The sequence below is a fragment of the Heterodontus francisci genome, chromosome 2 (assembly GCF_036365525.1).
Source record: "Heterodontus francisci isolate sHetFra1 chromosome 2, sHetFra1.hap1, whole genome shotgun sequence".
NCBI lineage: Eukaryota > Metazoa > Chordata > Chondrichthyes > Heterodontiformes > Heterodontidae > Heterodontus > Heterodontus francisci.
Window position 1 is genome coordinate 58057935 of NC_090372.1, and position 24324 is coordinate 58082258.

Here is a 24324-nt window from a genome sequence, read left to right on the forward strand (position 1 = left end):
AATCTTAGTAAAGGAAACTACGAAGGTATGAGGCGTGAGTTGGCCATGACGGTTTGGGAAACGTGACTTAAAGGGATAACGGTGGATAGGCAATGATAAACATTTAAAGAGCGCATGGATGAACTGCAACAATTGTTTATCCCTGTCTGGCGCAAAAGTTAAACAGGAAAGGTAGCCAAACCATGGCTTACAAGGGAAATTAGAGATAGCATTAGATCCAAGGAAGAGGCATACAAATTAACCAGGAAAAACAACAGACCTGAGGATTGGGAACAGTTTAGAATTCCGCAAAGGAGGACCAAGGGGTTGATTAAGAAGGGGAAAAATAGAGTACGAGAGCAAGCTTGCGGGGAACATAAAAACTGACTGTAAAAGTTTCTATAGGTATGTGAAGAGAAAAAGATTGGTGAAGACAGGTCCCTTACAGTCAGAAACAGGGGAATTTATTATGGGGAACAAAGTAATCGCTGACCAACTAAATGCATACTTTGGTTCTGTCTTCACAAAGGAGGACACAAATATCATACCAGAAATATTGGGGAACACAGGGTTTAGTGAGAGAGAGGAACAGAAGGAAATCAGTATTAGTAGAGAAATGGTGTTGGGGAAATTGATGGGATTGAAGGCCGATAGATCCCCAGGGCCTGATGGTATGCATCCCACAGTACTTAAGGAAGTGGCCCTGGAAATAGTGGATGCCTTGGTGGTCATCTTCTAAGATGCTGTCGACTCTGGAACAGTTCCTACAGATTGGAGGGTAGCTAATGTAACCCTACTATTTAAAAAGGGAGGTAGAGAGAAAGCAGGGAATTATTTTAATTTATTTATTTTTTTATTTAGAGATACAGCACTGAAACAGGCACTTCAGCCCACCGAATCTGTGCCGACCATCAACCACCCATTTATACTAATCCTACATTAATCTCATTACCCTCTCACATCCCCACCTTCCCTCAATTCCCCAACCACCTACCTATACTAAGGGCAATTTATAATGGCCAATTTACCTATCAATGTGCAAGTCTTTGGCTGTGGGAGGAAACCGGAGCACCCGGCGAAAACCCACTCGGTCACAGGGAGAACTTGCAAACTCCGCACAGGCAGTACCCAGAATCGAACCCGGGTCTCTGGAGCTGTGAGGCTGCGGTGCTAACCACTGCGCCACTGTGCCGCCCCAATTATAGACCAGTCAGCCTGCAGTCGGAGGTGGGGAAAATTCTAGAGTCCCTTATCAAAGATTTTATAGCAGAGCACTTAGAGAACAGTGGTAGAATCGGGCAGAGTCAGCATGGATTTATGAAAAGGAAATCATGCTTGACAAATCTACTAGAATTCTTTGAGGATTTAACTAGTAGAGTTGATGAGGGGGAGCCAGTGCATGTAGTTTATTTGGACTTTCCGAAGGCTTTCGACAAAGTCAAACATAAGAGATTTGCATGTAAAATTAAAGCACATGGGACTGGGGGTAGTGTGTTGCGATGGATAGAAAATTGGTTGGGGGACAGGAAACGAGAAGGGGTAAATGGGTCTTTTTCCGAATGGCAGGCAGTGACTAGTGGGGTACCGCAGGGATCGGTGCTAGGATCCCAGCTATTCACAATATACATTAATGATTTAGATGAGGGAATTAAATGTAATATCTCCAAATTTGCAGATGATGCAAAACTGGGTGGGACGGTGAGTTGTGAGGAGGATGCAGAGAGGCTTCAGGATGATTTGGACAAGTGGGCTAATGCATGGCAGATGCAATATAATGTGGATAAATGTGAGGTTATCTACTTTGGTAGCAAAAACAGGAAGGCAGATTATTATCTGAACGGCTATAACCTGAGAGGGGAATATGCAGCGAGACCTGAGTGTTCTCCTACACCAGTCGCAGAAGGTAAGCATGCAGGTGCAACAGGCGGTAAAAAAGGCAAATGGTATGTTGGCCTTCATAGCGAGAGGATTCGAGTACAGGAGCAGGGATGTCTTGCTGCAATTATACAGGGCCTTGGTGAGGCCACACCTGGAATATTGTGTGCAGTTTTGGTCTCCTTATCTGAGGAAGGATGTTCTTGCTATAGAGGGAGTGCAGCAAAGGTTTAACAGACTGATTCCCAGGATGGCGGGACTCACGTATGAGGAGAGATTGAGTCTGTTAGGGTTATATTCGCTGGAGTTCAGAGGAATGAGGGGGGATCTCATAGAAACCTATAACATTCTAACAGGACTTGACAGGGTAGGTGCAGGAAGGATGTTCCCGGAGGTGGGGGAGTCCAGAAGCAGGCGTCATAGTCTAAGGATACAGGGTAAACCTTTCAGGACTGAGATGAGGAGAAATTCTTCACCCAGAGAGTGGTGAGCCTGTGAAATTCCCTACCACAGAAGGCAGTTGAGGCCAAAACATTGTATGTTTTCAAGAAGGAGTTAGATATAGCTCTTGGGTCTAAAGGGATCAGGTTACTGAGTTGGATAATCAGCCATGATCAGAATGAATGGTGGAGCAGGCTCTAAGGGCTGAATGGCATACTCCTGCTCCTATTTTCTATGTATGTTTCTATGTATTCTGCACAATAAATGTGAAACTGAGTTTCCAGCTCCAGCATTATCTTTCCATAACAAGCTTTCTGGAATTTAACATGGTAGCAGAGAATGGTTGCCTAAAGCTGAAGGTTGTAAAATAGGACTTTTTTTTTTGGATAGAAAAATAAAATTTCAAGGGCTATTGTGAAAAATATGGCAGAAAGCAAGTGCAAATTATCAGGGTCTGATTACTGTTATGACCTAGTGAGAAAGGAGTCTAGGGTTCCCTCTCAGCCTTCACCTAGTCTTAACGCAACAGGATTTAATTTTAAACACACCGTTTTTAGCTCCCCCTTAGTGAATCCTTGTTCACTAACTTCCAATTATAAGACAAAGAAACTAGCCAAACAGGTATTCTTAGGTTTAATGAAAAAAGGTTGAACTTTATTAAACTTAAGCTCTAACCCGGTTAACGCCTACGGACATGCGACGCGCCCACTCTCGCATGCATACGCGATACACACATGCAGGTAGAGACAGAAAAGAGAAGAAATAAAGTGGAAAGGTTTGAGGCAATGTCTGAAGATGGTTTTGGTTACTGTTCTTCAAGCTCACTGTAAAGTCCTTGATTGTCGGTCGGTCTTGTTTTTCGTTGGGCCCAGTATTCTTCTTAAACCTTGTTTGATGTCGGAGTCTTTTCTCTCCTGAGGTTCATGTGTCCTCAGTGGGTCCAGAGGCTTGTGAGAAAAGAGATGGGAGCAGACAGGAGAGATCTTCACACTCCAGCAGCCAACAGTCTTTGAGTTCAAAAACTCTGTGGCTAGTTCAAAAAAAACCCTGGACCAGTCATGTGACCAGCTGGTTAAACCAGTCCTGGCTTTTGTGGATTGTATCACCTTAGCAGTCTCTGGAATGCTCTTCCTTACACTTTCAATGTCTGGTGATCAAAATCCATTGCGTGTTGAATGTGTCAGGGAATGGTCTTTTTATCTCCACAAGCACTGTCTGTTCGCATGCCAATGTTTTTCAGCTAAGTGTCTGGCAGCGCTTGTAACAGGCCTTCTCTTCTTCCTAGCCGGTTTAAAATCAATGTTCATATGCCAAAATTAATATGCCTCATTCTTGGCAGGTGGGGGCCTGCATGACAATTACCCTCCAGTGTTTTCAGAGTCTGAACCATATGACCAGTGGTAGAATGAAGTGGAGATGTGGACACGGGTTACATCGCTACCAAAATGGAAACAAGGTATGACCTTGGCGTTGTCACTTCCTACCAAAAGTAAAATCAGAAGTGTTTTTTGAACTGGATGATCGTCAGTTGGATACTGATGAATGGTTGGATCTTCTGGGAGAATTTTTGGGTGAAAGTTACAAGAAAGATGACCTATTGAATACGTATGAAGCATGGTCAGACTTTGATAGATTTCGGAAAACAGATGGTTATTCAATGGAGGAATATATCATGGACTTCAACAGGCTGGATAAAAGATTGAGGAAATTCAATTGGAGATCCCTGGTTCAGTGCCAGCTTTTAAACTGCTAGATTGTGTTAGGGTGTCGCATATGGACAGGCTCCGAGTTCTAACTGGGGTTTGGTTCTTGGACAAAGACTCCACGTTGGACCAAATGTCCACGGCCTTAAAAATAAAGTCTTGGGGAAACAGTCATTTCCTGCAGTCCTGGTATGGAGAACTCAGGGTTTACAAGATTTAGAAATAATCCAGGTACTGGAAGCAGGTCGAAGTACAATGGGAGAGTTAAAGACAGGAGGAATGAGGATGAAAGCACCTTTAGCAGGTCCAAGTATTACATTGGAAGACAGGGTTGGAACAGCAATCAAAGGCGAATGAATCCCAGGAATGCCGAAGAAACAGTTAAAAGGTACTTCAGATGTGACTCAAAGTATTATTAAGCAATGAACTGCCCTAAGTGGAGGGGCAGAGTCTTCAAAATAACACATGACGCAGAGAATTCTGAGGCAGAAGAGTAAGATACTGATGGATCTGAACGAAATGTAACAGTCACAAGGAGTTTTAGTCCTGTGATGAATGTGTTGGTTGTGGATTTGTTCAATTGTGCAGTACTGGATAGTGCTTGTACTTCGACAGTATGTGAAACTGATTGAATCCAGATAACACTGTAACCACTCAGTAGTGAGGATCGACACAAGGTTAAGGAGTATAAAAATACTACCAGCTTTATGTTTGGTGATGAGAACACATTGAAGTCACTGAAGAGAGTAGTAATCCCATGCAAAATAGCTGGTGTAAGCCACTTTATCAGTACAGATGAGATACGTTTACTCTTGAGTCAGCCTTCAATGTAAAAGGCACAGATGAAACCTGATATGGAACATGATAAGGCAATTGTTTTTGGGAAGCCAGTGAATTTGAAATTTACCCAGTCAGGGCATTATCGTATCCCCTTAACAAAACCTGATATTTCTAGTCAGAGTGTTAGAGAAGTATTGATGGCATCAGGTGTTACGAATCAGGGATAGAGGCAAATTGTCTTAAAGTTGCACAGACAATTTGCTCATCCTTCTTGTCAAAGATTAAAAACCCTACTAAAAGATGCAGGTGTGATTGATGAAGAGTCTTCTTCTTCGGCCTCCTTGTCTCGAGAGACAATGGGTAAGCGCCTGGAGGTGGTCAGTGGTTTGTGGAGCAGCGCCTGGAGTGGCGACAAAGGCCAATATTAGAGTGACAGACTCTTCCACAGGTGCTGCAGAAGAAATTGTTTGTCGGGGCTGTTACACAGTTGCCTCTCCCCTTGCGCTTCTGTCTTTCTTCCTGCCAACTGCTAAGTCTCTTCGACTCGCCATACTTTAGCCCCACCTTTATGGCTGCCCGCCAGCTCTGGCGATCGCTGGCAACTGACTCCCACGACTTGTCATCAATGACACAGGACTTCATGTCGCGTTTGCAGACGTCTTTAAAGCGGAGACATAGACGGCCGGTGGGTCTGATACCAGTGGCGGGCTCGCTGTACAACGTGTCTTTGGGGATCCTGCCATCTTCCATGCGGCTCACATGGCCAAGCCATCTCAAGCACCGCTGACTCAGTCGTGTGTATAAGCTGGGGATGTTGGCCGCCTCGAGGACTTGTGTGTTGGAGATACGGTCCTGCCACCTGATGCCAAGGATTCTCTGGAGGCAGCGAAGATGGAATGAATTGAGACGTCGCTCTTGGCTGACATACGTTGTCCAGGCCTAGCTGCCATAGAGCAAGGTACTGAGGACACAGAAGAAGGGTTCCGAAGAAGGGTCACTGACCCGAAACGTTAACTCTGCTTCTCTTTCCACAGATGCTGCCAGACCTGCTGAGTGATTCCAGCATTTCTTGTAGAGTTCCGAAGAAGGGTCACTGACCCGAAACGTTAACTCTGCTTCTCTTTCCACAGATGCTGCCAGACCTGCTGAGTGATTCCAGCATTTCTTGTTTTTGTTACCGAGGACACAGGCCTGATACACTCGGACTTTTGTGTTCCGTGTCAGTGCGCCATTTTCCCACACTCTCTTGGCCAGTCTGGACATAGCAGTGGAAGCCTTTCCCATGCGCTTGTTAATTTCTGCATCTAGAGACAGGTTACTGGTGATAGTTGAGCCTAGGTAGGTGAACTCCTGAACCACTTCCAGAGCGTGGTCGCCGATATTGATGGATGGAGCATTTCTGACGTCCTGTCCCATGATGTTCGTTTTCTTGAGGCTGATGGTTGGGCCAAATTCATTGCAGGCAGCCGCAAACCTGTCGATGAGACTCTGCAGACACTCTTCAGTGTGAGATGTTAAAGCAGCATCGTCAGCAAAGAGGAGTTCCCTGATGAGGACTTTCCGTACTTTGGTCTTCGCTCTTAGACGGACAAGGTTGAACAACCTGCCCCCTGATCTTGTGTGGAGGAAAATTCCTTCTTCTGAAGACTTGAACATGTGAGAGCAGCAGGGAGAAGAAAATCCCAAACAGTGTGGGTGCGAGAACACAGCCCTGTTTCACGCCACTCAGGATAGGAAAGGGGTCTGATGAGGTACCGCTGTGCTGAATTGTGCCTTTCATATTGTCATGGAATGAGGTGATGATACTTAGTAGCTTTGGTGGACATCCGATCTTTTCCAGTAGTCTGAAGAGACCACGTCAAAGGCTTTGGTGAGATCAATGAAAGCAACGTAGAGGGGCATCTGTTGTTCGCGGCATTTCTCCTGTATCTGACGAAGGGAGAACAGCATGTCAATGGTCGATCTCTCTGCACGAAAGCCACACTGTGCCTCAGCCAGCTTCTGGAGCCTGTTTAAAGCGACTCGAGCAAAGACTTTCCCCATTATGCTGAGCAGGGAGATTCCATGGTAGTTGTTGCAGTCACCACGGTCACCTTTGTCTTTATAGAGGGTGATGATATTGGCATCACGCATGCCCTGAGGTACTGCTCCCTCGTCCCAGCACAGGCAAAGCAGTTCATGGAGTGCTGAGAGTATAGCAGGCTTGGCGCCCTTGATTATTTCAGGGGTAATGCCGTCCTTCCCAGGGGCTTTTCCACTGGCTAGAGAATCAATGGCATCACTGGGTTCCGATTTTGTTGGCTGTACGTCCAACTCATCCATGACTGGTACAGGCTGGGCTGCATTGAGGGCGGTCTCAGTGACAACATTCTCCCTGGAGTACAGTTCTAGGTAGTGCTCAACCCAGCGGTCCATTTGCTTGCGTTGGTCAGTGATTGTGTTCCCTGATTTAGATTTGAGGGGGGCGATCTTCTTGATGGTTGGCCAATAAGCTCTCTTAATGCCATCATACATTCCTCTGATGTTTCCGGTGTCTGAGGCCAGCTGAATATGACTGCATAGGTGTTGCCAGTAGTCATTTGCGCAGCGCCTGGCTGTTCTTTGTGCAGTGCTTCTGGCTGCTTTAACTGCTACGGATGTTAACTCGCTGGGGGCTTTCTTGTAGTTCAACAGTGCAATGAGCTTAGCGGCTATGACAGGTTCCAGCTCTTCAAGATGAGATTGAAACCAGTCTGCATTTCTCTTCGCACGTTTGCCATCGGTGGTCATTGCTGAGTCATAGATGGCGTCTCTGATGTGGGCCCACTTGGTCTCAGCATCCGTGGGAGCCTCTACCAGTCATGGATGAGCTGGACGTACAAGTAAATTTAGAAATTTTTGTAACAGCTGTGGATAAGAAATTCTGCTCGTGTTGATGCGCGGGTGGCCCTTCTGCTTGGAGTGATGCAGCTTCTTTGGTTTGAGTCTAACCTTGCTGCACACCAGGGAGTGGTCGTCACAAGGCGAGCCTCCTTAAACAGTGTTCAAGTGATGAAGAGTATACAAAGATAAAAGAGATTAGTGAAAAATGTGAAATTTGTAAAAAGTATGGGAGGATACCATCACGTCCTATTGTCAGCCTTCCATTGGCACATGGCTTTAACAAAGTAGTTGCCATGGATTTCAAGGTATGGGACAAAGACAAGAATATTTTCATTCCACATTTTATAAACCTAGTAACGAGATTTAGACTTTCTACAATAATAAATAGTAAGGCCAAAAGGGTGATTATAGAAATTATGGAGAAATGGGCAGGGACTGGGCTTGGGGCACCAGCTAAGTTTCTGACTGATAATGGAGGGGAATTTAGATTCAGATTCAGAGATACAGCACTGAAACAGGCCCTTCGGCCCACCGAGTCTGTGCCAACCATCAACCACCCAGTTGTACTAATACTACACTAATTCAATATTCCTACCACATCCGCACCTGTCCCTATATTTCCCTCCCACCTACCTATACTAGGGGCAATTTATAATAGCCAATTTACCTATCAACCTACAAGTCTTGTGGCATGTGGGAGGAAACCGGAGCGCCCGGAGGAAACCCACGCTGGGAGAACAGGGAGAACTTGCAAACTCCACACAGACAGTACCCAGAATTGAACCCGGGTCGCTGGAGTTGTGAGGCTGCGGTGCTAACCACTGCACCACTGTACCAATGACAAGTTCGGGGATATGTGTGAAAACATGAACATTACAGTTATGAATACGGCAGCTGAAAGTACTTTCAGCAATAGGCTCTGTGAAAGGAATCACACAGTGGCTGATGAAATGTTACATAAAATCTTAGCTGACCAGCCAAACTGCAAGTTGACAACTGCTCTGGCATGGGCGGTTCATGCGAACAATTTGCTTCAGATGGTTGGAGGATATCGTCCCTATCAATTGGTCCCTGGTAGGAATCCTAAATTACCTTCTGTACTGTGTGACAGTCCGCCTGCTCTAGAAGGTACGACAATTAGTTCCATTTTTTCTACACATTTGAATGCTTTACATGCAGGACGACGGGCTTTCATCAAGGCTGAGGTCTCTGAGAAAATTCGCAGAGCTCTGAGGCATCATATAAGGGCATCTGAGGGGGAATTTAGTTCAGGAGATTTGGTGTATTATAAAAGAGAGGGCCATAGGGAATGGAAGGGCCATGGTAAGGTATTCGGTCGGGATGGTGAGACTATAATTATCAAACATGGAGATCAAACTGATATGGTTCATTCTTCACGATTAACTGGGGTTGATTACAAAATCTCAGAATCTGAGCAGCTGATAGAGGGAAGAGAGGCACCTTGTACCTCAAATACCCATGTGTTTTGTGATGAAGGTCCTGAGGCACAGAAAGATCAAGAGTTGGATAGTAATGTAACTGATCATGATGCTCAGGAAAGAGCTATTCAAAGGCCAATTGCCTCGAGTAGATAATCGGGTGACATATATTCCAGAGGGGTCTGATAAATGGAGGGATGCGACAATTGTGGGGCATGCAGGAAAATCTACAGGCAAGTTTAAATATTGGTTAAATGTTCAAGAGGATGGCCAAGAAGCCAGAGCCATGGACTGGCAGAATGGGGTGAAAGAGTGGAGGGTAAGAAGCACAGTGCAAGTTTTGACAGTGGGTCTGAAAGTGACTCTTGCGTAAGGAAGCGATCACGTACTGGAGAAAGAGCCTACGATAATGTGCGAGGGAGATCTTCTAGCAGTAGTTCCAAAAGACATCGAAGTGCTAATAGAGGCCATAGTATGAACAGATTCCACATCGAAACGAAGGCTAGAGGCCAGTCTCGGAATAAAACTAGAAGCAGAAGTCCTCATGATCGTGAAGTTTTAGTGGCTGCCAATAAACTTGAGGATAAACTCATAAGCGAAGCAAAACATAAGGAATTAGCGAGTTGGAGAGAGTTTTGGAGTTTATCCTGAGGTACCAGATAGGGGACAGCCAGCCTTGTCACAGACAGATTTGTACTGAAAAAGTCCTTCCCGATGGAACTTATAAGACTAAAGCGAGGTTAGTTGCGAAGGGTTTTGAAGAGGGACTGGGTGATACCAATGTTAGAGTGGACTCTCCTACAGCTGGAAAAGTAATCCTGAAAATCTTTTTTGCTCTTTTGGCCACATATTCATGGGAGTGTAGATCCAGATAAAAGCTGCATTTCTGCAGGGTGATACTTTTCAGAGAGAAGTGTTTCTGAAACCACCCAAAGAGGCAGCACATGCAGAAGGAAAACTATGGAAACTGAATAAATGCATCTTTGGCCTTAATGATGCTGCCAGGGTGTGGTATTTCTCGGTGAGATATGTTTTGTTGAAAATTAGTTCAACTAAAAGGAGAACCAGCAATGTTTTATTGGTATTTCTGAAGGGGGAGGGTGAACAGCCAGTTGTCGTTGTGCACATAGGCACCAATGATATAGGTAAAAAACAGGATGAGGTCCGACAAGCAGAATTTAGGGAATTAGGAGCCAAGTTAAAAAGTAGGACCTCAGAGGTAGTAATCTCCGGATTGCTACCAGTGCCACGTGATAGTCAGGGTAGAAATGAAAGAAGAGTCAGGATGAATGCGTGGCTTGAGAGATGGTGCAGGAGGGAGGGGTTCAGATTTTTGGGACATTGGGACCGGTTCTGGGGGAGGTGGGACTATTACAAATTGGACGGACTACACCTGGGCCGGACTGGAACCAATGTCCTTGGGGGTGCTTTTGCTAACGCTGTTGGGGAGGGTTTAAACTAATGTGGCAGGGGGATGGGAACCAAAAGAGGTCAGCAGAGAGTAAGGATGTAGTAACTAAAGCCTGTAAGGAACTAGATAATGAAGTCAGCGTGACTAAGGGAAAGAATAGGCAGGGAGCAGATGATGAAAGCAAAGGGACTGGTGGTCTGAGGTGTATTTGTTTTAATGCAAGAAGTGTAGTAGGTAAGTCAGATGAACTTAGGGCTTGGATTAGTACCTGGGAGTATGATGTTATTGCTATTACTGAGACTTGGTTAAGGGAAGGGCATGATTGGCAACTAAATATCCCAGGATACCGATGCTTCAGGCGGGATAGAGAGGGAGGTAAAAGGGGTGGAGGAGTTGCATTACTGGTCAAAGAGGATATCACAGCTGTGCTGAAGGAGGGCACTATGGAGGACTCGAGCAGTGAGGCAATATGGGCAGAACTCAGAAATAGGAAGGGTGCAGTAACAATGTTGGGGCTGTACTACAGGCCTCCCAACAGCGAGCGTGAGATAGAGGTACAAATATGTAAACAGATTATGGAAAGCTGTGGGAGCAACAGGGTGGTGGTGATAGGAGATTTTAATTTTCCCAACATTGACTGGGATTCACTTAGTGTTAGAGGTCTAGATGGAGCAGAATTTGTAAGGAGCATCCAGGAGGGTTTTCTAGAGCAGTATGTAAATAGTCCAACTCGGGAAGGGGCCATACTGGACCTGGTGTTGGGAAATGAGCCCGGCCAGGTGGTTGAAGTTTCAGTAGGGGACTACTTTGGGAATAGTGATCACAATTCCGTAAGTTTTAGAATACTCATGGACAAAGACGAGAGTGGTCCTATAGGAAGAGTGCTAAATTGGGGGAAGGCCAACTATACCAAAATTCGGCAGGAGCTGGGGAATGTAGATTGGGAGCAGCTGTTTGAAGGTAAATCCACATTTGATATGTGGGAGGCTTTTAAAGAGAGGTTGATTAGCGTGCAGGAGAAACATGTTCCTGTGAAAATGAGGGGTAGAAATGGCAAGATTAGGGATCCATGGATGACAGGTGAAATTGTGAGACTAGCTAAGAGGAAAAAGGAAGCATACATAAGGTCTAGGAGGCTGAAGAAAGACGAAGCTTTGAAAGAATATCGGGATTGTAGGCACAATCTGAAACGAGGAATTAAGAGGGCTAAAAAGGGTCATGAAATATCTTTAGCAAACAGGGTTAAGGAAAATCCCAAAGCCTTTTATTCATATATAAGGAGCAAGAGAGTAACTAGAGAAAGGATTGGTTCACTCAAGGACAAAGGAGGAAAGTTATGCGTGGAGTCAGAGAAAATGGGTGAGATTCTAAACGAGTACTTTGCATCGGTATTCACCGAGGAGAGGGACATGACGGATGTTGAGGTTAGGGACAGATGTTTGATTACTCTAGGTCAAGTCGGCATAAGGAGGGAGAAAGTGTTGGGTATTCTAAAAGGCATTAAGGTGGACAAGTCCCCAGGTCCGGATGGAATCTATCCCAGGTTACTGAGGGAAGCGAGAGAGGAAATAGTTGGGGCCTTAACAGATATCTTTGCAACATCCTTAAACACGGGTGAGGTCCCGGAGGACTGGAGAATTGCTAATGTTGTCCCCTTGTTTAAGAAGGGTAGCAGGGATAATCCAGGTAATTATAGACCGGTGAGCCTGACGTCAGTGGTAGGGAAGCTGCTGGAGAAGATACTGAGGGATAGGATCTATTCCCATCTGGAAGAAAATGGGCTTATCAGTGATAGGCAACGTGGTTTTGTGCAGGGAAGGTCATGTCTTAACAACTTAATAGAATTCTTTGAGGAAGTGACAAAGTTGATTGATGAGGGAAGGGCTGTAGATGTCATATACATGGACTTCAGTAAGGCGTTTGATAAGGTTCCCCATGGTAGGCTGATGGAGAAAGTGAAGGCGCATGGGGTCCAAGGTGTACTAGCTAGATGGATAAAGAACTGGCTGGGCAACAGGAGACAGAGAGTAGCAGTGGAAGGGAGTTTCTCAAAATGGAGACGTGTGACCAGTGGTGTTCCACAGGGATCCGTGCTGGGACCACTGTTGTTTGTGATATACATAAATGATTTGGAGGAAAGTATAGGTGCTCTGATTAGCAAGTTTGCAGACGACACTAAGATTGGTGGAGTAGCAGATACTGAAGGGGACTGTCAGAGAATACAGCAGAATATAGATAGATTGGAGAGTTGGGCAGAGAAATGGCAGATGGAGTTCAATCAGGGCAAATGCGAGGTGATGCATTTTGGAAGATCCAATTCAAGAGTGAACTATACAGTAAATGGAAAAGTCCTGGGGAAAATTGATGTACAGAGAGATTTGGGTGTTCAGGTCCATTGTTCCCTGAAGGTGGCAACGCAGGTCAATAGAGTGGTCAAGAAGGCATACAGCATGCTTTCCTTCATCGGACGGGGTATTGAGTACAAGAGTTGGCAGGTCATGTTACAGTTGCATAGGACTTTGGTTCGGCCACATTTGGAATACTGCGTGCAGTTCTGGTCGCCACATTACCAAAAGGATGTGGATGCTTTGGAGAGGGTGCAGAGGAGATTCACCAGGATGTTGCCTGGTATGGAGGGCGCTAGCTATGAAGAGAGGTTGAGTAGATTAGGATTATTTTCATTAGAAAGACGGAGGTTGAGGGGGGACCTGATTAAGGTGTACAAAATCATGAGAGGTATAGACAGAGTGGATAGCAAGAAGCTTTTTCCCCAGAGTGGGGGATTCAATTACAAGGGGACATGAGTTCAAAGTGAAAGGGGAAAAGTTTAGGGGGGATATGCGTGGAAATTTCTTTACGCAGAGGGTGGTGGGTGCCTGGAACGCATTGCCAGCGGAGGTGGTAGACACGGGCACGATAGCGCCTTTTAAGATGTATCTAGACAGATACATGAATGGGCAGGAAGTAAAGAGATACAGACCCTTCGAAAATAGGCGACAGGTTTAGATAGAGGATTTGGATCGGCACAGGCTTGGAGGGCCGAAGGACCTGTTCCTGTGCTGTAATTTTCTTTGTTCTTTTGTTCTTTGGTATCATAAAGGGAAACTTTCAGGCATCTTCATGGTGCATGTTGATGATTTCTTCTGGGGTGGCATCGCGGATTTTGAGAAATATGTTATTAATAAAATTAGGGCAGAATTTAAGATTGGGAGTCAGGCTTGTGGGGCCTTTAAAGATATTGGTTAAGATATTAAACAGACTAAGTCTGGAATAACTTTAAATCAACAATCCTATTTAGAGAGTGTTACTCCCATCCCGGCTAATCGTGTTAGGTCATCACAGAAAGATGATGATATATCTAAAGCAGAGATTGAGCAATTGCGAAGCCTGGTGGGTCAATTAAACTGATTGTGCTCTCAAACTAGGCCTGATGTAGTTTTGATGTGCTGGAGTTAAGCACGATGTTGAAACATCCAAAAATTTACAATGTTTTAAGGGCAAATAAAATGCTGAAAAAACGAAATCTGGAGAAATGTGTACTGAAGTTCCCATCCTTAGGTGACCCAAAGAACATGAAGCTAATAATTTTTAGTGATGCTTCACATGCTAATCTTGCTGATGGGTCTTCGAGTGCAGCTGGCTTCATAATATTTCTGAGTGGTGAAAATGGGAAATGTTGTCCTTTAGCTTTGGAGGCTAAGGAAATAAAATGGGTTGTTAAAAGCACGTTAGCTGCGGAAACACTGTGTCTTGTGGAGGCAGTGGATGTGGGGTTCTATTTGTCAAATATTTTGGGTAAAGTTCTGAACAAGGGTCATCCGGAAGACAGGATACCCGTTGAATGTTATGTGGATAATTGTTCTTTGTGGAATAATGTACACTTCACAAAAAGTGTGTGTGAGAAAAGACGACATAATGACGTTGCTGGATTGAAACAAATGCTGGAAGAGAAAGGAAATCTCCAAACTTAAATGGGTAGATGCAAGTCATCAGCTATCTGGTTGTACTAGCATTTCTTTTTGTGAAACAAAGAAATTGTTAGAGGTGTTAGAGAAGGGGCATCTCACAATGTAAAAAAAAACTTGATACCCAATATGGAATTTATTTTGATTTAATTTGAAATATTCTTTGATCATGTTAATGCTTTTGTGCATATGAAATTTACTTTGAAATATCGTTCGAGTGTGTTGATCTAAATTGTATTGCAAGAGAAAGAAGGGAATCTGTTCATTGTGTGTCAATGGTTCGATTATGTGCAGGTGAAGGGTGTTAACTGGGGTTTTCGTTGGTCTGCTCCTATTTCCTATAATCCTATACAGTACAAGAAGCAAGGCACTATGTCAAATTTGATCCAGCTGCAACTGAATATAGTCACATGACCTATGGCAGCAACTCAAAATGGCTTTATATGTCAAATATGTTTTTAGTTTTTTAGTTTTAGTTTTAGAGATACAGCACTGAAACAGGCCCTTCGGCCCACCGAGTCTGTGCCGACCATCAACCACCCATTTATACTAATCCTAGTCCAGATAAATTGGCGTAGAAACTGGGCGCCACGGGTTGCCTTTGTCGGTGGGAGAGGTCATTGCACCTCACTGGACAGCTACCGCCCGCCTCAAACCGGGCAGCCCCCGGTCAATAAGGTTCTGTCCCGCCACAGTCTGCCTGCTTCAATGGGTACTTGGAGCTCAGGGTCATTGCCCGAAAGGTGGACTGATACACCGCACCAAACAACATGAAAAAAGGAAAGAAGGTACCAGCCCTTCGCTTTGCAAGCTGGAACGTCAGAACTATGTGTCCTGGCCTGTCGGAAGACCTTACACAAATCAACGATTCTCGGAAGACCGCCATCATTAACAACGAGCTCAGTAGATTCAATGTGGACATTGCAGCACTTCAGGAGACTCGCCTCCCCGCGAGTGGCTCTCTAGCAGAGCAAGACTACACCTTCTTCTGGCAGGGCAGGGATCCTGAAGAACCAAGACAGCATGGAGTGGGCTTCGCCATCAGAAACTCCTTGCTCAGCATGATAGAGCCTCCCTCAAATGGCTCGGAACGCATACTGTCCATCCGACTGCTCACCACCTCTGGTCCAGTACACCTACTCAGCATCTATGCTCCAACACTCTGCTCCGCACCTGAAGCTAAAGACCAGTTCTATGAACAACTCCATAACATCATTAGCAGCATCCCCAACACCGAACACCTATTCCTGCTGGGGGACTTTAATGCCAGGGTTGGGGCCGACCATGACTCATGGCCCTCCTGCCTTGGGCGCTATGGCGTTGGAAGGATGAATGAGAACGGGCAGAGACTGCTTGAGTTGTGTACCTATCATAACCTCTGCATCACCAACTCGTTCTTTCACACTAAACCCAGTCACCAGGTTTCATGGAGGCACCCAAGATCACGTCGTTGGCACCAGCTAGACCTCATTGTCACAAGGCGAGCCGCCTTAAACAGTGTTCAAATCACACGCAGCTTCCACAGTGCGGACTGCGACACCGACCACTCCCTGGTGTGCAGCAAGGTTAGACTCAGACCAAAGAAGTTGCATCATTCCAAGCAGAAGGGCCACCCGCGCATCAACACGAGCAGAATTTCTCACCCACAGCTGTTACAAAAATTTCTAAATTCACTTGTAACAGCCCTTCAAAACACTCCCACAGGGGATGCTGAGACCAAGTGGGCCCACATCAGAGACGCCATCTATGAGTCAGCTTTGACCACCTACGGCAAAAGTGCGAAGAGAAATGCAGACTGGTTTCAATCTCATAATGAAGAGCTGGAACCTGTCATAGCCGCTAAGCGCATTGCACTTTTGAACTACAAGAAAGCCCCCAGCGATTTAACATCCGCAGCACTTAAAGCAGCCAGAAGTACTGCACAAAGAACAGCTAGGCGTTGCGCAAACGACTACTGGCAACACCTATGCAGCCATATTCAGCTGGCCTCAGACACCGGAAACATCAGAGGAATGTATGATGGCATGAAGAGAGCTCTTGGGCCAACCATCAAGAAGATCACCCCCCCCCTCAAATCTAAATCGGGGGACATAATCACTGACCAACGCAAACAGATGGACCGCTGGGTTGAGCACTACCTAGAACTGTACTCCAGGGAGAATGCTGTCACTGAGACTGCCCTCAATGCAGCCCAGCCTCTACCAGTCATGGATGAGCTGGACATACAGCCAACCAAATCGGAACTCAGTGATGCCATTGATTCCCTAGCCAGCGGAAAAGCCCCTGGGAAGGACAGCATTACCCCTGAAATAATCAAGAGTGCCAAGCCTGCTATACTCTCAGCACTACATGAACTGCTATGCCTGTGCTGGGACGAGGGAGCAGTACCCCAGGACATGCGCGATGCCAACATCATCACCCTCTATAAAAACAAAGGTGACCGCGGTGACTGCAACAACTACCGTGGAATCTCCCTGCTCAGCATAGTGGGGAAAGTCTTTGCTCGAGTCGCTCTGAACAGGCTCCAGAAGCTGGCCGAGCGCGTCTACCCTGAGGCACAGTGTGGCTTTCGTGCAGAGAGATCGACTATTGACATGCCGTTCTCCCTTCGTCAGATACAGGAGAAATGCCGTGAACAACAGATGCCCCTCTACATTGCTTTCATTGATCTCACCAAAGCCTTTGACCTCGTCAGCAGACGTGGTCTCTTCAGACTACTAGAAAAGATCGGATGTCCACCAAAGCTACTAAGTATCATCACCTCATTCCATGACAATATGAAAGGCACAATTCAACATGGTGGCTCCTCATCAGAGCCCTTTCCTATCCTGAGTGGTGTGAAACAGGGCTGTGTTCTCGCACCCACACTTTTTGGGATTTTCTTCTCCCTGCTGCTTTCACATGCGTTCAAATCCTCTGAAGAAGGAATTTTCCTCCACACAAGATCAGGGGGCAGGTTGTTCAACCTTGCCCGTCTAAGAGCGAAGTCCAAAGTACGGAAAGTCCTCATCAGAGAACTCCTCTTTGCTGACGATGCTGCTTTAACATCTCACACTGAAGAATGCCTGCAGAGTCTCATCGACAGGTTTGCGTCTGCCTGCAATGAATTTGGCCTAACCATCAGCCTCAAGAAAACGAACATCATGGGGCAGGATGTCAGAAATGCTCCATCCATCAATATTGGCGACCACGCTCTGGAAGTGGTTCAAGAGTTCACCTACCTAGGCTCAACTATCACCAGTAACCTGTCTCTAGATGCAGAAATCAACAAGCGCATGGGTAAGGCTTCCACTGCTATGTCCAGACTGGCCAAGAGAGTGTGGGAAAATGGCGCACTGACACGGAACACAAAAGTCCGAGTGTATCAGGCCTGTGTCCTCAGTACCTTGCTCTACGGCAGCGAGGCCTGGACAACGTATGCCAGCCAAGAGCGACGTCTCAATTCATTCCATCTTCGCTGCCTTCGGAGAATACTTGGCATCAGGTGGCAGGACTATATCTCCAACACAGAAGTCCTTGAAGCGGCCAACACCCCCAGCTTATACACACTACTGAGTCAGCGGCGCTTGAGATGGCTTGGCCATGTGAGCCGCATGGAAGATGGCAGGATCCCCAAAGACACATTGTACAGCGAGCTCGCCACTGGTATCAGACCCACCGGCCGTCCATGTCTCCGTTATAAAGACGTCTGCAAACGCGACATGAAATCGTGTGACATTGATCACAAGTCGTGGGAGTCAGTTGCCAGCATTTGCCAGAGCTGGCGTGCAGCCATAAAGACAGGGCTAAATTGTGGCGAGTCGAAGAGACTTAGTAGTTGGCAGGAAAAAAGACAGAGGCGCAAGGGGAGAGCCAACTGTGCAACAGCCCCAACAAACAAATTTCTCTGCAGCACCTGTGGAAGAGCCTGTCACTCCAGAATTGGCCTTTATAGCCACTCCAGGCGCTGCTTCACAAACCACTGACCACCTCCAGGCGCGTATCCATTGTCTCTCGAGATAAGGAGGCCCAAAAGAACACTAATCCCATATTCCTACCACATCCCCACCTGTCCCTATATTTCCCTACCACCTACCTATACTAGGGGCAATTTATAATGGCCAATTTACCTACCAACCTGCAAGTCTTTTGGCTTGTGGGAGGAAACCGGAGCACCCGGAGAAAACCCACGCAGACACAGGGAGAACTTGCAAACTCCACACAGGCAGTACCCAGAATTGAACCCGGGTCGCTGGAGCTGTGAGGCTGCGGTGCTAACCACTGTGCCGCCCTATAGGGTTTATAGGGTGAAGCAGCTTTCACTCCATGCATCACAGCCCAACATTAAACATATTTCTTCATGAAGTGAAATAGATGACTTATACCATCATTCAGAGTAACAGCAATAATTAACAAGAAAGAATGTTACATTAGATAGGACAAGATAAATCTACATTTAACCATTCTAATTAAATCAGCTGCATGCTTTTAATTTTCCAAATGTACAAACTTAGCAAATCATCTTTCCTCATGAGAGCAGTTTTAAAAAATATTGTTCAAAAACGGCTGTCAAATTTAAATAATTAGGGAATCATGCAGCTCGCCTTCTCTCCCTACAGATGAGTTGCAGTAAGAATGAGCTACTCGTTCTGCCACAGTATCTCACTCTATTAGGGAAATAGGTCAAATTGCAAATGCATGGGAACTTAAAGCATTAGTTGAGGAAGGAAAGTTAAGGAAGTACTCATCTTGCACTGCAAATAGATAGAAAAATATTTGGGTCTTTCTTTTTTTAAAATAAGTCCACTTTCTATTTAGAATGGTGATCTGCCATGTTGCCAGTGTGCATGACAGGTCAGTTCACAGATATGTTCAAAGATAGGCCCAATGGAGCCATTCTGGATGTCCAATCATCTATGATTGCATCCTCAGCAGCAAAAAGACTCAGTTTCCATTGAAGGATAGAAAATTAATTTTAAAAAGCAAATATTTTTGTTCCTATTGTTTGTATACATTGAACAAAAAACACTCCCTACAGACTTTCATTCTTGCTTCAACTACCACCCTGCTTCTTGTGTCCTGGAGAACCACATGTGCAGGAACTGTCGTCAGCTACAGCAGTTCAAACTCCAGGTTTTGGAGCCCGAGTAGCAGCTGATGTCATTGCGGCATATCAGTGAGGTTGAGTGTTTAGTGAATAGCATGTTTATAGATATGTTCACGCCACAGCTTAAGGGTATGCAGGCAAAGCAGGAATGGGTGACCTCCAAACAGTCAAGATGACCAGACAGGCAGTGCAGGGGTACTCTGAATGCATCTCACTCTCCAACCAGTATTCAATTCTGAATACTGATGAGAGTAATGATTCCTCTGGGGAGTGCAGCTGGGTCAGCTGTGTGGGGCAGCAAGAGGAAGATTGGGAAATCAACAACAACAGGGGATTCGATTGTTAGGGGAACAGAATGGTGTGTCTGCAGCCAGATATGTGAATCCAGGATGGTGTGTTGCCTCACTGGTGCCAGGGTCAAGGATGTCACTGAGCGGCTGCAGAGCACTCTGAGGGGGGAGGGTGAACAGCCAGCGGTTGTGGTGCATTTCAGTACCAACGACATAGGTAGAAAGAGGGATCACAACCTGCAGGCAGAGTTTAGGGAGCTAGAAAAGAAACTCGCAAGCAGGACCTCAAAGGTAGCAATTTCTAGACAACTTCCAGTGTAGAAATAGAAGGATAGAGTAGATGAATGCATGGCTGGAAAGATGGTGTAGGAGAGAGCTTTTGACTTCTGGGACATTGGGATCAGTTCTGGGCAACATGGGGCCTGTACAGGTCAGACGGCTTACACCTGAACAAAACCAGGACCAATATCTTTGTGGGGCAATTTGCTAGTGCTATTAGGGAGGGTATAAACTAACTTGGCAGATGTATGGGAACCAAATTTTAATACTGACGAGGAAAAACAAGGTGCACAGAGAAAGGAGAGAGACAGATAGCACCAGAGTAGGAAATAGTAAGGTACTAGGTTGGGTCAGAGTAAGAGAGAATGAAAGAAGGTCTAAATTAAGTTTATTGTGATGTATGTGAATGCGCGAAGTGTGGTAGATAAGATCAGTGAGCTGCAGGCACAGATAGCCATGTGGGAATATGATGTCATTGTGATAACGAAGACCTGGCTCAAAAAAGGGCAGGTCTGGGTGCTAGATATTCCTGGATACAAGGTGTTGAAGAACGATAGGAAAGGAGGAAAACGGCATAGGGCTAGCTGTATTGATAAAGGAGAATAATACAGTGCTGGAGAGACAGCATGTCCTAGAGGGTTCAAGGACAGAATCTATTTGGTTAGAGCCAAGAAACAATAGAGGTACCATTACATTGCTGGGGTTACTCTAGAGGCCACCAACTAGTGGGAAGGGTATAGAGGGCCAAATTTTCAAGGAAAATACAAAGAGGTGCAAGAATTATAGAATAGTTATAATGGGGAACTTTAAGTACCCAAATATAGATTGGGATATTAATAGTGTAAAGAGCAGAGAAGGGGAAGAGTTTATGAAGTGTATTCAAAATAATTTTTTACATCAGTATGTTTCTGGCCCAATGAGGAAGAAGGCGCTGCTGGATCTGGCTCTGGGGAACTAAGTGGATCAAGTATATGCAGAAAAACATTTAGGGGACAGTGATCATAGCATCATTACATTTAGGTTAGCTATGGAAAAGGACAAGGAGCAATCCAGAGTAAAAATAATTAATTGGGGGTGGCCCAACTTTAATGGGGTGAAAACACATGTGACCCAAGTAAATTGTAATCAAAGATTGGCCTGCAATACCGTTGCAGAACAATGGGCTGCTTTCAAAGAAGAGATAGTTCGGGTACAGTCACGGTACATTCCCATGAGGGGAAAGGTAGGACAAACAAATCCAGAGTTCTCTGGATGATGACAGTGACAGAGAACAAGATAAAACTGAAAAAGAGTGCGTATGACAAATGTCAGGTCTGTAATACAAGTGAGAACCAGGCTGAATATAGAAATATAGGAAGTTCAGAGGGGAAGCGAAAAAAGAAATAAAAGCAAAAAGAGAGTATGAGAAGAGACTGGAAGCTAACATAAAAGGCAATCCAAAAGTCTTCTGTAGGCATATAAATAGTAAAAGGATGGTAAAAGAAGTGGGGCCAATTAGGGGCCAAAAAGGGGATTTACGTATGAAGGAAGATAGCATGGCTGAGATACTAAATGAGTACATCTGTCTTTACCAAGAAAGAAGATGCTGCCCAAGCCAGTAAAAGAGGTACTTGAGGCACTGGATGAGCTAAAAATTGATGAAGAGGAGGTTTTAGATAGGCTGGCTTTACTTAAGACAGAAGACTGAAGAACTGCAAATGTTACACTTTGAACAAGGGTCGAAGGATAAGCCCAGCAACTACAGGCCAGTCAGATTAACCTCAGTGGTTGGAAAGCTTTTATAAACAATAATTCAGGACAAAATTAACAGTCACATGGACAAATGTGGATGAATTAAGGAAAGCCAGCACAGATCTGTTAAGGCCAAATCGTGTTTGACTAACTTGAGCTTCTGATGAGCTAACAGAGAGGGTTAATGAGGGTTTTACGGTTGATGTGTGTACATGGACTTCCAAATGGCTGTTGACAAAGTGCTACATAACAGGCTTGTCAGCAAAGTTAAAGCCGCATGGATATGAAGTTGGCTGAGTGACAGGAAACAGAGAGTAGTGGTGAATGGCTGTTTTTCAGACTGGAGGTAGGCATAGAGTGGAGTTCCCCAGGGGTCAGTGTTAGGGCCACTGCTTTTCTTTATTTATATTATTGACCTAGACTTTAGTGTACAGGGGACAATTTCAAAACTTGAGGATGACCCAAAACTTGAAAAATTGTGAACTGTGAGGAAGATAGTGATAAACTTCAAGAGGACTTGGACAGACTAATGAAATGGGCAGGTACGTGACTGATGAAATTTAATGCAGAAAAGTATAAAATGATTCATTTTGGTAAGAAGAACAATGAAGAGAGGCAATATAAATTAAAGGATGCAATTCTAATGTGGGTGCAGGAGCAGAGGAACCTGGGGGTATAAGTTTCAAATCACTGAGGTGACAGGGCAGGTTGGAAAAAAAGGTTAGAAAAGCATACAGGCTTTATAAATAGAAGCATAGAGTACAAAAGCAAGGAAACTATGATAAACCTGTATAAAACACTGGTACAGCCTCAACTGGAGTAGTGTGTCCAATTCTGGGTGCCACACTTCAGGAAGGATGTGAAGGCATTAGAGAGGGTGCAGAAAAGATTCACCAGAATGGTTCCAGGGATGAGGAACTTCAGTTACGTGGATAGATTGGAGATGCTGGGGCTGTTCTCGTTGGAGAAGTGAAGATTAAGAGGAGATTTGATCATGGAGGGGTCTGGACAGCATAGATAGGGAGAAACTGTTACCATTGGCAGAAGGGTCGAGAACCACAAGACACCGATTTAAGGTGATAAGCAAATGAAGCAATGGCGACACGAGGAATAACTTTTTGTTACACATCACGTGGTTAGGATCTGGAATGCACTTGCTAAGAGTGTGGTGGAGGCAGATTCAATTGTGGCTTTCAAAAGAAAATTGGATAATTATCTGAAGCGAAAAAATTTGCAGGGTTACGGGAAAAAAGTCGGGGAGTGGGACTAGGTGCCCTTCCAGAGAGCCAGCACGGAAACAATGGGCGAAGTGACCTCCTTCTATGCTGTAACCATTCTATGATTCTATAAAATGGCAGTGATGATGGGATAACAGAATTGCTACTCTTATTTTACTTCCATCTTTTTGAATTAGATATTATTTGGCAGATTTATTTTATTACCAACAATGTGACTATTTTTCTCCTTGCCTTGCACTATATATAGTCCAGAAGTCAAGCTACTTGCCCCGTGGCATTTGTCAATACTACTCTGAAATTGGCGATGTAACTCTCCCTACAATTTTCCTAAACTATATACAGGGAAGAAATTGGTCGTCACCTAACAACACAAATAATACTTGTATTTGTACAGTATCCTAATGTAGAAAATTTTCTGAAACCATAGGAGAAATTAGAAAGGATGGCTAAAAACTTGGCCAAAGGTATGGGTTTTAAGGAGGGTCTTAAAGAAGGAGACGGAAATGATTTGGGATTAGTAGCTCAGATTGGAATCAAATAGGATGCTGAGTTTGCAAACAATTTGGTTCAGTCTGAGACACTGGCTAAGGTGAGTGGAATTGATGGCAATATCCCAATACAACACCATTATTGTCAAAATCCCAATGTGTGCGAACACAGACCCATATTCCTCTCTATACTATCACAACCTACTTGGTAATATATTATTTCTTTCACCCTTTCCCTCCACTTAGAAAGCAGCGACTTCTACTGATCTACAGCTCCACAGAGAGAAAAGCTCAATAGTATCTCAATCAAGTAATATATCAATTTAAACAGTTCTGTTTAACCTCATTAGTCACCAGAGCGAAGTCTAATCTTGTCTTGATCCAAGATGCACAACCCTGTACTTATATCAGCAACTGTTGGGCAGCAATAGACAAATTAAGAGAAAAAATCCAAGACCGCTTTCATGTCAGAAATGCCAAGATCTATACGAGCATTCAACATACTCAGTCATCTGGTGCTTCAATATATTATTTAATAATTACATGTCAGAGAGTCAGAGTCGTACAGCAAAGAAACAGGCCCTTCGGCCCACCGCGCCCATGCCGACCATAATGCCTATCTATACTAATCCCACCTGCCTGCATTCCATATCCATGTAGTTTGGGTAGTATAAAAACTGGAGATCTGGATCAAAACTGTTGCATATAATGTGTGTCCTCCATTAATACTTGATTGAACTCTTTCATCAGCGGAGTT

General features: G+C 44.9%; 1 protein-coding gene across 4 annotated transcripts in view; it reads right to left on the reverse strand.

Annotated features, from left to right (window-relative positions):
- The window catches only part of LOC137384483 (triple functional domain protein), an 873575-nt gene that overhangs the window by 494402 nt on the left and 354849 nt on the right, over positions 1-24324 (reverse strand). The gene's annotated exons all lie outside the window — the stretch shown is intronic.